Source organism: Ranitomeya variabilis, chromosome 3 (assembly GCF_051348905.1).
Source record: "Ranitomeya variabilis isolate aRanVar5 chromosome 3, aRanVar5.hap1, whole genome shotgun sequence".
In the NCBI taxonomy this organism is placed as follows: Eukaryota; Metazoa; Chordata; class Amphibia; order Anura; family Dendrobatidae; genus Ranitomeya; species Ranitomeya variabilis.
The window spans coordinates 762,723,691-762,737,360 of record NC_135234.1 but is presented as its reverse complement, the minus strand read 5'-3'; positions in this window follow the sequence as shown (position 1 = coordinate 762,737,360).

Genomic DNA, 13,670 nt, shown 5'->3' with positions numbered 1-13,670 from the left:
GGGGCTTCTATCCAGCTTTGGGGTCCCCTTCTCTGGAGGCAAGAAAGGTCTTTGTTTTCCTCTACTAGGGGTAGCTAGATTCTCCGGCTGGCGCGTGTCATCTAGAATCAACGTAGGAATGATCCCCGGCTACTTCTAGTGTTGGCGTTAGGAGTAGATATATGGTCAACCCAGTTACCACTGCCCTATGAGCTGGATTTTTGTATTCTGCAGACTTCCACGTTCCTCTGAGACCCTCGCCATTGGGGTCATAACAGTTTGCCAGGCCAGTATTAAATGTTTAATGCATTGCAGAAGAGGGATTATAAGAAAGAAGATTCTGAGTTTTTTTTTTTCTCCTTCCCCTTTACCTCAGAGTGGCTATGCTTGCTGCAGACATGAATGTCCAGATCTTGATTACAAGTGTGGACCAGCTGGCTACTCGTGTGCAGGGCATACAAGACTATGTTATCAGAAATCCTAGGTCAGAACCTAAAATACCGATTCCTGAACTGTTTTCCGGAGACAGGTTTAAGTTTAGGAATTTCGTGAATAATTGTAAATTGTTTTTGTCCCTGAGACCCTGTTCATCAGGAGATTCTGCTCAGCAAGTAAAAATTGTTATTTCGTTCTTACGGGGCGACCCTCAGGATTGGGCTTTTTCGCTGGCGCCAGGAGATCCGGCATTGGCTGATCTTGATGCGTTTTTTCTGGCGCTCGGTTTACTTTATGAGGAACCCAATCTTGAGATTCAGGCAGAAAAGGCCTTGCTGTCTATGTCTCAGGGGCAGGACGAGGCTGAAGTGTATTGCCAAAAATTTCGGAAATGGTCCGTGCTGACACATTGGAACGAGTGTGCACTGGCCGCTAATTTTAGAAATGACCTTTCTGAAGCCATTAAGAATGTTATGGTGGGTTTTCCCATTCCCACAGGTCTGAATGATACTATGGCACTAGCTATTCAAATTGACCGGCGGTTGCGGGAGCGCAAAACCGCAAATTCCCTCATGGTGTTGTCTGAACAGACACCTAATTCGGTGCAATGTGATAGAAAAACCGCAAATTCCCTCATGGTGTTGTCTGAACAGACACCTGATTTAATGCAATGTGATAGAATCCTGACTAGAAATGAGCGGAAAATTCATAGACGCCGGAATGGCTTGTGCTACTACTGTGGTGATTCTACACATGTTATCTCAGCATGCTCTAAACGTATAGCTAAGGTTGTTAGTCCTGTCACCGTTGGTAATTTGCAACCTAAATTTATTCTGTCTGTAACTTTGATTTGCTCACTGTCATCTTATCCTGTCATGGCGTTTGTAGATTCAGGTGCTGCCCTGAGTCTCATGGATCTCTCATTTGCTAAGCGCTGTGGATTTACTCTTGAACCATTAGAAAATCCTATTCCTCTTAGGGGTATTGATGCTACACCATTGGCAGCAAATAAACCGCAGTATTGGACTCAGGTTACCATGTGCATGACTCCTGAACACCGCGAGGTGATACGTTTCCTGGTTTTACATAAAATGCATGATTTGGTCGTTTTAGGGCTGCCATGGTTACAGACCCATAATACAGTCCTGGACTGGAAGGCTATGTCAGTCTCAAGTTGGGGCTGTCGTGGTATTCATGGGGATTCCCTGCCTGTGTCTATTGCTTCTTCTACGCCTTCGGAAGTTCCGGAGTATTTGTCTGATTATCAGGATGTCTTCAGTGAGTCTGAGTCCAGTGCACTGCCTCCTCATAGGGACTGTGACTGTGCTATAGATTTGATCCCAGGCAGTAAATTTCCTAAGGGAAGACTGTTTAATCTGTCGGTACCTGAACATACCGCTATGCGTTCATATATCAAGGAGTCTCTGGAAAAAGGATATATTCGTCCGTCTTCTTCCCCTCTTGGTGCGGGATTCTTTTTTGTGGCAAAAAAGGACGGATCTTTGAGACCTTGTATTGATTATCGGCTTTTAAATAAGATCACTGTCAAATTCAGTATCCTTTACCGCTGTTGTCTGACTTGTTTGCCCGGATTAAGGGTGCCAAGTGGTTCACCAAGATAGACCTTCGTGGTGCGTACAACCTTGTGCGCATTAAGCAAGGTGATGAATGGAAAACCGCATTCAATACGCCCGACGGTCATTTTGAGTACTTGGTGATGCCTTTTGGGCTCTCCAATGCGCTTTCAGTTTTTCAGTCCTTTATGCATGACATTTTCCGGAAGTATCTGGATAAATTTTTGATTGTTTATCTGGATGATATTTTGTTTTTTTCTGATAATTGGGATTCGCATGTGGAGCAGGTCAGGTTGGTCTTTAAAATTTTGCGTGAAAATTCTTTGTTTGTCAAGGGCTCAAAGTGTCTCTTTGGTGTACAGAAGGTTCCCTTTTTGGGGTTCATTTTTTCCCCTTCTGCTGTGGAGATGGACCCAGTCAAGGTCCGAGCTATTCTTGATTGGACTCAGCCCTCGTCAGTTAAGAGTCTTCAGAAGTTCTTGGGCTTCGCTAACTTCTACCGTCGTTTTATCGCTAATTTTTCTAGCATTGTGAAACCTTTGACAGATATGACCAAGAAGGGCTCCGATGTAGCTAACTGGGCTCCTGCTGCCGTGGAGGCTTTCCAGGAGTTGAAACGCCGGTTTACTTCGGCGCCTGTTTTGTGCCAGCCTGACGTCTCACTTCCCTTTCAGGTTGAGGTGGATGCTTCGGAGATTGGGGCAGGGGCCGTTTTGTCGCAGAGAGGCCCTGGTTGCTCTGTTATGAAGCCTTGTGCCTTTTTCTCTAGGAAGTTTTCGCCTGCCGAGCGAAATTATGATGTGGGCAATCGGGAGTTGTTGGCCATGAAATGGGCATTTGAGGAGTGGCGTCATTGGCTCGAGGGTGCTAAGCATCGTGTGGTGGTCTTGACTGATCACAAAAATCTGATGTATCTCGAGTCTGCTAAACGCCTTAATCCGAGACAGGCCCGCTGGTTATTGTTTTTCTCCCGCTTTGATTTTGTTGTCTCGTATTTACCAGGTTCGAAGAATGTGAAGGCCGATGCTCTTTCTAGGAGCTTTGTGCCTGATGCTCCTGGAGTCGCTGATCCTGTTGGTATTCTTAAAGATGGAGTTATCTTGTCAGCTATTTCTCCGGATCTGCGACGTGTGTTGCAGAGATTTCAGGCTGATAGGCCTGAGTCTTGTCCACCTGACAGACTGTTTGTCCCGGATAAGTGGACCAGCAGAGTCATTTCCGAGGTTCATTCCTCGGTGTTGGCAGGTCACCCGGGAATTTTTGGCACCAGAGATCTGGTGGCCAGGTCCTTTTGGTGGCCTTCCTTGTCAAGGGATGTGCGGTCATTTGTGCAGTCCTGTGGGACTTGTGCTCGAGCTAAGCCTTGCTGTTCTCGTGCCAGCGGTTTGCTCTTGCCCTTGCCTGTCCCGAAGAGACCTTGGACACATATCTCCATGGATTTCATTTCTGATCTTCCGCTATCTCAGGGCATGTCCGTTATCTGGGTGATATGTGATCGCTTCTCCAAGATGGTCCATTTGGTTCCTTTGCCTAAGCTGCCTTCCTCTTCCGATCTGGTTCCTGTGTTTTTCCAGAACGTGGTTCGTTTGCACGGCATCCCTGAGAATATTGTGTCAGACAGAGGATCCCAGTTCGTTTCCAGGTTCTGGCGATCCTTTTGTAGTAGGATGGGCATTGATTTGTCGTTTTCGTCTGCTTTCCATCCTCAGACTAATGGACAGACGGAGCGAACCAATCAGACTCTGGAGGCTTATTTGAGGTGTTTTGTCTCTGCTGATCAGGACGATTGGGTGACATTCTTGCCGTTGGCTGAGTTTGCCCTTAATAATCGGGCTAGTTCCGCCACCTTGGTTTCGCCTTTTTTCTGCAACTCTGGTTTCCATCCTCGCTTTTCTTCGGGTCATGTGGAGCCTTCTGACTGTCCTGGGGTGGATTCTGTGGTGGATAGGTTGCAGCAGATCTGGAATCATGTGGTGGACAACTTGAAGTTGTCACAGGAGAAGGCTCAGCGCTTTGCCAACCGCCGCCGCGGTGTGGGTCCCCGACTACGCGTTGGGGATTTGGTGTGGCTTTCTTCCCGCTTTGTTCCTATGAAGGTCTCCTCTCCCAAATTTAAACCTCGTTTTATTGGGCCTTACAAGATATTGGAAATCCTTAATCCTGTATCTTTTCGTCTGGATCTTCCTGTGTCGTTTGCTATTCACAATGTATTTCATAGGTCCTTGTTGCGGCGGTACATTGTGCCTGTAGTTCCTTCTGCTGAGCCTCCTGCTCCGGTGTTGGTTGAGGGCGAGTTGGAGTACGTGGTGGAGAAGATCTTGGATTCTCGCCTCTCTAGGCGGAGGCTTCAGTACCTGGTCAAGTGGAAGGGCTATGGTCAGGAGGATAATTCCTGGGTGGTCGCCTCTGATGTTCATGCGGCCGATTTAGTTCGTGCCTTTCATGCCGCTCATCCTGATCGCCCTGGTGGTCGTGGTGAGGGTTCGGTGACCCCTCACTAAGGGGGGGGTACTGTTGTGAATTTGCTTTTTGCTCCCTCTAGTGGTTACTAGTTTTTTGACTCTGGTTTTTCTGTCATTCCTTTTATCCGCACCTGGGTCGTTAGTTAGGGGTGTTGCTATATAAGCTCCCTGGACCTTCAGTTCAATGCCTGGCAACGTAGTTATCAGAGCTAGTCTGCTGTGCTCTTGTCTACTGATCCTGGTTCCAGTTATATCAGCTAAGTCTGCCTTTTGCTTTTTGCTATTTGTTTTGGTTTTGTATTTTTGTCCAGCTTGTTCCAAATCTATATCCTGACCTTTGCTGGAAGCTCTAGGGGGCTGGTGTTCTCCCCCCGGACCGTTAGACTGTTCGGGGGTTCTTGAATTTCCAGTGTGGATTTTGATAGGGTTTTTGTTGACCATATAAGTTACCTTTCTTTATTCTGCTATCAGCGGGCCTCTCTGTGCTAAACCTGGTTCATTTCTGTGTTTGTCATTTCCTCTTACCTCACCGTCATTATTTGTGGGGGGCTTCTATCCAGCTTTGGGGTCCCCTTCTCTGGAGGCAAGAAAGGTCTTTGTTTTCCTCTACTAGGGGTAGCTAGATTCTCCGGCTGGCGCGTGTCATCTAGAATCAACGTAGGAATGATCCCCGGCTACTTCTAGTGTTGGCGTTAGGAGTAGATATATGGTCAACCCAGTTACCACTGCCCTATGAGCTGGATTTTTGTATTCTGCAGACTTCCACGTTCCTCTGAGACCCTCGCCATTGGGGTCATAACACTCTCCTAGGCAATGAGCTGTAAACAAAAGTGTTAATATCTCAAGAACAGCTACAAATTTTACAAGAAGTACATTCCAAAAGTGCTTGTTTTTATGAGCTCTATCTGACAATAGCCATTTAGGAAAATGGGAATAACCCTTTAACAACCCCACTCTTCCTTCATGGAAGAGTCATCAGAAGAAACCTCTGATGCATTTTGGAAACAAATCCTTTGGACCAATGAGGTAAAATAGAAATCTTTGGCCACAATGATCAGAAGTATGTGTGAGGATAAAAATGCACAGAATTTCAGGAAAAGAACATCTCACCTACCATTAAGCATGGGGGTGGATCAATCATGCTCTGAGGTTGTGCTGCAGCCAATGGCACGGGGAACATTTCACGGGTAGAGGGAAGAATGGATTCAATGAAATGTCAACAAATTCTTGATGCAAATATAACACCATCTGTAAAAAAGCTGAAGATGAAAAGAGGAAGAGGATGGCTTCTACAAATGGATAATGACACTAAACACACGTCACAATCCACAATAGACGACCTCAAAAGGCGCAAGCTGAAGATTTTACAATGGCCCTCACAGTCCCCTGATCTGAGCATCATTGACAATCTGTGGCTAGACCTCAAAATAGGAGACGATGGAAGACGCCCCAGGAATCTCACAGAACTGGAAGAATTCTCCAAGGAAGAATAGATGAAAATCTCTCAAACAAGAAAGAAATAAATGTTTACAAGCTGTGATACTTGCAAAAAGGGGATGCTACTAGATACTAACCATGCCGGGTGCCCAAACTTTTGCATTGGCCCATTTTCTGTTTGCAATTTTTAACATGTAAAACATTAAAATATTTTTTGGTTGTTTTTTTTTTTGCCTAAAATACAAAGGAAATGTGTCATCTTTAACTTTAGGCCATTTAGAGATCATTTCATTTTCAACTTGCTTCACAGTAACAGTAATTTTGACCAGGGGTGCCCAAACCTTTACATGCCAATGTAAGTTTTACCTAAAAATTACAGATGTTCCTCTGGTTTTGGATATTCATTATTTGTGCTTCCTTTTGCCATAATACATGAGGATTTATTTGTTTAATATCTTGGTATCTTTTGTGTTATTAGCGGATAATCAATGTAACAAAATAAAACAAAGAAGTCACGTATGTGTCACATTTATGGAATTTTTATTTAGCACAAAGTGGGCAAATTATCAGGGGTTTTGCACCTTTTTTGGCATTAAAAAGTTCAAAATTTTGTTGCAAGTCCTTTTTGTGCAAAATGTATAATGTGCAAACTTTAATGAAACTGTTAGCCTTTTTGGTGGAGGAAAAAATTAAAGCCTGGCTTTACTACGCTCTTATTGGGCTCTTTGCAATCTAGTAATTAAGATGTGGTTATCCAAGTAGTGGACAACCCCTTTAAGTAATTAAAGTCCCTCATGTAAAATATATATATATATATATATATATATATATATACGCGCCTCTCGGACCAGCATGTTGTTGTATGAATTGAGCTCTACAGCCTATCATCCGCCATTAATGGGCTTCAGTGCTCTCACTTCCTTCTAATGAACAGCTCCGAACAAGTTGGTGATGGGCGAGAGGTGCAAAAAAGCTAATCTAGAATGCAAACAGAAGTATACAATATATATATACACTGCTCAAAAAATAAAGAGAACACTAAAATACCACATCCTAGATATCACTGAATAAAATATTCTAGTTGTAAATCTTCATTCATTACATAGTGGAATGTGTTGAGAACAATAAAACCTAAAAATTATCAACGTAAATCACAACTAATATCCCAAGAAGGTCTGGATTTGGAATGATGCTCAAAATCAAAGTGAAAAATGAAGTTACAGGCTGATCCAACTTCAGTGGAAATGCCTCAAGACAAGGAAATGATGCTCAGTAGTGTGTGTGGCCTCCATGTGCCTGTATGACCTCCCTACAATGCCTGGGCATGCTCCTGATGAGACGGCAGATGGTTTCCTGAGGGATCTCTACCCAGATCTCGACTAAAGCATCTTCCAACTCCTGGACAGTCTGTGGTGCAAAGTGACGTTGGTGGATGGAGCGAGACATGATGTCCCAGATGTGTTCAATTGGATTCAGGTCTGGGGAATGGGCGGGCCAGTCCATAGCTTCAATGCCTTCATTTTGCAGGAACTGCTGACACACTCCAGCAGCATGAGGTCTAGCATTGTCCTGCATTAGGAGGAACCCAGGGCCAACCGCACCAGCATATGGTCTCACAAGGGGTCTGAGGATCTCATCTCTGTACCTAATAGCAGTCAGGCTACCTCTGGCAAGCACTTGCCACAGCTCGCATTGATGTGCCATCCTGGATGAGCTGCAAAACCTGAGCCACTTGTGTGGATTGTAGAGTCTGTCTCATGCTACCACGAGTGTGAAAGCACAACCAACATTCAAAAGTGACCAAAACATCAGCCAGAAAGCAATGGTACTGAGATGTGGTCTGTTGTCCCTACTTGCAGAACCACTCCTATATTGAGGGTGTCTTGATAATTGCCAATAATTTCCATCTGTTGTCTATTCCATTTGCACAACAGCATGTGAAATTGATTGTCAATCAGTGTTGCTTCCTAAGTGGACATTTTGATCTCACAGAAGTTTGATTTACTTTTAGTTATATTCTGTTGTGTTCCCTTTATTTTATTGAGCAGTGTATTATCTATAAAAAATGTGTATTCCTCTAGTTATTGCTTTTGTAGTAAATTTTTTTCAGGTATTAGAAGAGGAAAGGATTCTTCACAGTAAGAGCAGTCGATCTAATACTTGTCCTATCATGAAAGGTAGTGACGGAAGATACAATGACACCTACAAACAAGAAGAGTAAACCTTAATGGAAATTTTTTTTCTTTAACTTAAATAACTATGTAACTTGTATGGATCGGTGAGTGATCGGACCCCCAGCATTTAGCGCTATTCCATATCTTATGGTGGGTTAGAGGTGACAAGCTTGGATGGAAAGTATCACTATCTGTGGTTATGACCTCACATGAAAAAAAAGTAATATAGAGATTTACGGACTTTGTGTGGAAGCCGATGCTAAATGTTTGCACAGTGTAAGTTACGTGCAGTCCATATTCCGGGTAGCGCTGACGTTGGATGGACATTTTGGCACGGTCTCCTCTCTTCTTCGTTCACAAGGAGCAGCACAGACAACTTCTTCTCACACGGATTAGTCAGGGATGTGTCACAGCGTTCTTGGTATGTGTTTCATTACACCGCACTTATTATTTTTATATTGTATCATGTGGGTCTCATTTATTGTAGCTTTGAAAGACAGAAGTTGATCTGAAAAGTTAAGGCCGGTAGCCAAAACTTGCCACAGTTTCCATTTCTTAAGCCGTTTTCATTAAGTCTGTCTGGCTTATTGCATTAGCTTCTAGTGTCATCACCGAAGAAGAAAATACAATTTCTCACTCTAAGGAATTTTGTCTCCATATATTTATACCCTACGAGGGAAAGATTCAGAGAAACGTCCCTCTGACCACACAAGGTAATGGTGTCCAAAGCTACCAGCAAACTCATACAGGTTCTCGGAGATGCCGGAGAGATCTTTGATTTGGGAGTTACTCAAACTCTTAATGACCCGTGTTCAACTTGAGGAGATCCAGTTGGTCTATAGATTCCTACAGGCTATGCTTTTTGGGAAAACTGTACAAATTAGCTTTTTCCCTAAGAAATCCTCTAAAGAGCAATAAAGTCCGAACAGAGCTGTATACAAACGAGAGTCTCAAATGCTGGTGATAACCCGGTTATGTTTAAGGTACATTTACCAATTCTCCCAGAACATTTGGAAGACTTCAGAAAAAAAAGAAAGACTTTTGAGAAAAGTTGCCAAACCTCTCTTGCATTCAAGAACCCTCCCAGAAGGCAGCACATCCCGGATGTTTCACATAACGCTAGGATGGTTGGTGATCAAATGGCACTCTGGTGCCCAATTGTACATTCGGAGAGTAGAAAATGCGGACAAAGGTGTCATAGATTGTAATTGGGGAATCAATTAAGGGGGATTTTAGATGCCTCCTTTTGTAATACAAAAGCAAGCATTTTAGGGTTTTTTCCACTACTAGGACAACCTCTTCTCAATCCTCATGTTTGGACCCATTAAAATAAAAAACGTTCCAGCGGTGAGGTTGTAATGTCATGTGATCTCTCTGCCAAATCGGCCTTGATGACACTGTCCCCTTCAAGGGGAAGTCAGAGAGCAGTCACAGCCCTCGATTTCTGTTGATGTTCAATGCAGGGATAGTGAAGCTGGTGCTGATTGGGCACAGGGCTCATGTGATGCCACAACAACCTCACATGAGCCCCGGGAATCCAAGCGGCATAATCTCTGGAATGGCGCTGGCCTGGGAGATGAGTATAAGTGTTTTTATTTTGATAGGGTCAAATACGAGGAATGCGAAGGTGATGTTCAAGTAGTGGACAATCCCTTCAGAGGCTTATGAAGGGTCAGGTATTTACTTTGACAATGGCTATAAAATGTTTAGTAGATGAGGACTTTTCCATATAGCTTTGTCATCATTGAATTTTCTAGTCCAGTTTGATCTCAAGTGAAGATATTGACAGATCCTCCAGGTTAAGAAACAACAGCAGAGAACTCAAGAGGCAAGATTCTCCGGTAAGGACATGCTATGTTTCTGGGTGATACCATTGGTTTTGGCTTTGTATTATCATAGAGGATTTTGATATTTTTAAGGTACTTTTTTGAGGATACCAAAAGTGAGAACATTGCAAAACTTTTGTACATTCTTTGTTCTATATTTTTTGGATCTTATGTAGGAAAAATAAAAAAGAGGAGGCATGAATCATACAGAAGTAATCAAAGCTCAAAGCTTCAATTCTAGAAGAAGTAATTAAGTTGGAATCAATGTACCAATTCATCTGTAGGAAAATCATGCTACAAGTGAGATCTGTAATGGTTTCCTCTCATTGAGTAGAAGGACCAATAGGTCAGTTGAAGCCACAACACTTTGAGCCGTTCGACAAGCATGCCGGCTTTTGGAAATTCATTTAATGGAGATTGGGGGTTGTGACGCCATTAAGGCACGGCCAAGTTTTTATTTGTTTATCAGATCTTGTCCCATTCCTTCCCCTTGAACGTGATTCCAGATGCCTTGGGCTTAGCCTGATAATACAACATCCCGACATCATGATGCAGGAAAGGATAAAGCTTGAATCTTCACTGTGAAACTTTTCTACTGTTCCAAGAATCCAGGACATCTCCTGTTCCAGGAGAAGTTGCAATTATGACTTTAGGACATAAAACTCCTACTAAATCAGAAAACACCATTCTTAAAAGTCAAGGAACAAGAATGAGTTCTTCAAATGCCGTTCATCCCACTAGTGGCTTCATGGGCCACTTAGATGGTGCAATTGGGAGAAGACCCTGGTGGAACTATCTAGGCTTGCACAAAATCGATCTTCCTACAGAGCGTTCATCCATCAAGTCGCCATGGTTCGAGATCAAGCCGAAGGCCGTTAAGTGATAAAAAAATAAGATTGCTTTTGTCCGAGTCCCATACAGATGTCCTGGTGTAAGTTCTCATCTTCTTGAAGTTCCTTCCACACTTCTTCAGGGCAATGTTATACAATCTTCACACCTCTTTCCTTGATATCCAGTCTCCTTCAAAAATAATTTGCCCTAAACTGATGTCATTATTCCCAGCGAGTACTAATTGCCGTAAGACCAATTTGGATATGTTTTCTAGTGTAGGAAATGATGAGACCTTGCTGGCAAAACGGGAAGGAAAAACATCATAAGTATTCTCTGGACTTTACAGGACAAACATGAGGTCATGTATTTTTCGGCCCACCTTGGTGAATAAATTTGCAAGGGTCCTTTGACATAACGTGACATTTTTGAATGCTGAATAAAGTAATTAAATTAAATTTACTTCTGAGACAACATTAGGTTGGCAGTCAAAATGTACCATGTATTTTCCAAAGCAGTGTAAGACTGAGCATCTCACGGTACAGTGTTTCCCTTCACCTTGGTACAATACTCGCTTGTCCAGTGAAGCCTTCACAATCATGATTATCTTATATTCATCTATGACTTCTTTTTTTACATTGTTCTTCAATCAACAGAAGATACTTTTACAAAGGAGAAAACAAAACATAGAATGGAATGTCCCATTCCAACTATCTTTAGCCGATTTACTCAGTGACGTATAAAAAATAAACTGAGCTTCACTTAAATCTCCCCTATCCAGATCCAGCGCTGTCTCTTCACCATTACCCCAGCCTTTGATGCTCAGCTGTCTCGGTGATGTTACATTTACAGTGCTGCAGTCAATCAATTAGCTCACTGGCTCTGCCGATGTTGAGCCACCGAGCTTGGTGATTGGCTGCAGCGCTGTCAATGTTATGTCACAGCTGGAGCTAATCAACAAAGCCTGGAGCAGTGGAGGAGAGACAGGACTGTACATGGGAGAGCCACTGAGCTCAGTGATTGGCTGCAGCGTTGTCAATGAATTGTCACTCCTGCGGCTGATCAAGAAAAACTGGAGTAGTAGAGGAGAGGGAGCCCGGACATGGAAGAGGCACTGATCTCAGTGATTGGCTGCAGCATTGTCAATGAACTGTCACTGCTGCAGCTGATCAACAAAGACTGGAGTAGTAGAGGAGAGGGAGCCCGGACATGGGAGAGGCACTGAGCTCAGTGATTGGCTGCAGAGTTGTCAATGAAATGTCACTGCTGCGGCTGATCAACAAAGACTGGAGTAGTAGAGGAGAGGGAGCCCAGACATAGGAGAGGCACTGAGCTCAGTGATTGGCTGCAGCGCTGACAATGAGGTGCCACCACAGACGTTGATCAACAAAAAGAGAATTTGCAGATTGGCATCATTGGACTTGGGAGAAACGATGGGTTCTTAGAGTTACTTAAAACAGGACAATCCTTTCAAGAGTCTGAATTTTGAATAATACTATGCACGTAAAAAGGGGAAAAAAATTAATTGGGGTAAAATTATGATAAAATTGTAATTCTGCAAATGTTTTTTTTTGGATTTCATTTTACGACATTAAAACTAACCTGACAGTGTAATTCTTCAGGTCTGTATGACTAAGTTGATGCTAAACCTCTGCAGTTTTTTTTATATTGTACTATTTAAAAAAAAAAATTGTTTCCACCTTCTTTATAGACATTGAAGGATGATTTTTTTGCTTTGTAAGCTGCAGTTTCGTTCTGAATTATATTTGGACACATATACTTTTTGATCACTTTTTGTTGCAATTTTTTGGGGAGGTACAGTGACTGAGAAGGAGAATTCTGGTATTTACTTTTTTTTGCAGAATATGAGAAACATTGTGTATTTTGACTCTTATGGATGCAGCAATTACAGATTTTTTAATATTCACTTTATTTTTGCAAAGAGACAACAGAATGGGGAGGTTTGTAAAGACTAACCATTGCTCACACACACGCACATATATGTGTGTGTATAGATATATATATACACTCACTGGCCACTTTATTAGGTACACCTGTCCAACTTCTTGTTAACACTTAATTTCTAATCAGCCAATCACATGGCGGCAACTCAGTGCATTTAGGCATGTAGACATGGTCAAGACAATCTCCTGCAGTTCAAACCGAGCATCAGTATGGGGAAGAAAGGTGATTTGAGTGCCTTTGAACGTGGCATGGTTGTTGGTGCCAGAAGGGCTGGTCTGAGTATTTCAGAAACTGCTGATCTACTGGGATTTTCACGCACAACCATCTCTAGGGTTTACTGAGAATGGTCCGAAAAAGAAAAAAAATCCAGTGAGCGGCAGTTCTGTGGGCGGAAATGCCTTGTTGATGCCAGAGGTCAGAGGAGAATGGGCAGACTGGTTCGAGCTGATAGAAAGGCAACAGTGACTCAAATCGCCACCCGTTACAACCAAGGTAGGCCTAAGAGCATCTCTGAACGCACAGTGCGTCGAACTTTGAGGCAGATGGGCTACAGCAGCAGAAGACCACACCGGGTACCACTCCTTTCAGCTAAGAACAGGAAACTGAGGCTACAATTTGTACAAGCTCATCGAAATTGGACAGTAGAAGATTGGAAAAACGTTGCTTGGTCTGATGAGTCTCGATTTCTGCTGCGACATTCGGATGGTAGGGTCAGAATTTGGCGTAAACAACATGAAAGCATGGATCCATCCTGCCTTGTATGGAGCATCTTTGGGATGTGCAGCCGACAAATCTGCGGCAACTGTGTGATGCCATCATGTCAATATGGACCAAAATCTCTGAGGAATGCTTCCAGCACCTTGTTGAATCTATGCCACGAAGAATTGAGGCAGTTCTGAAGGCAAAAGGGGGTCCAACCCGTTACTAGCATGGTGTACCTAATAAAGTGGCCGGTGAGTGTATATATATATATATATATATATATATATA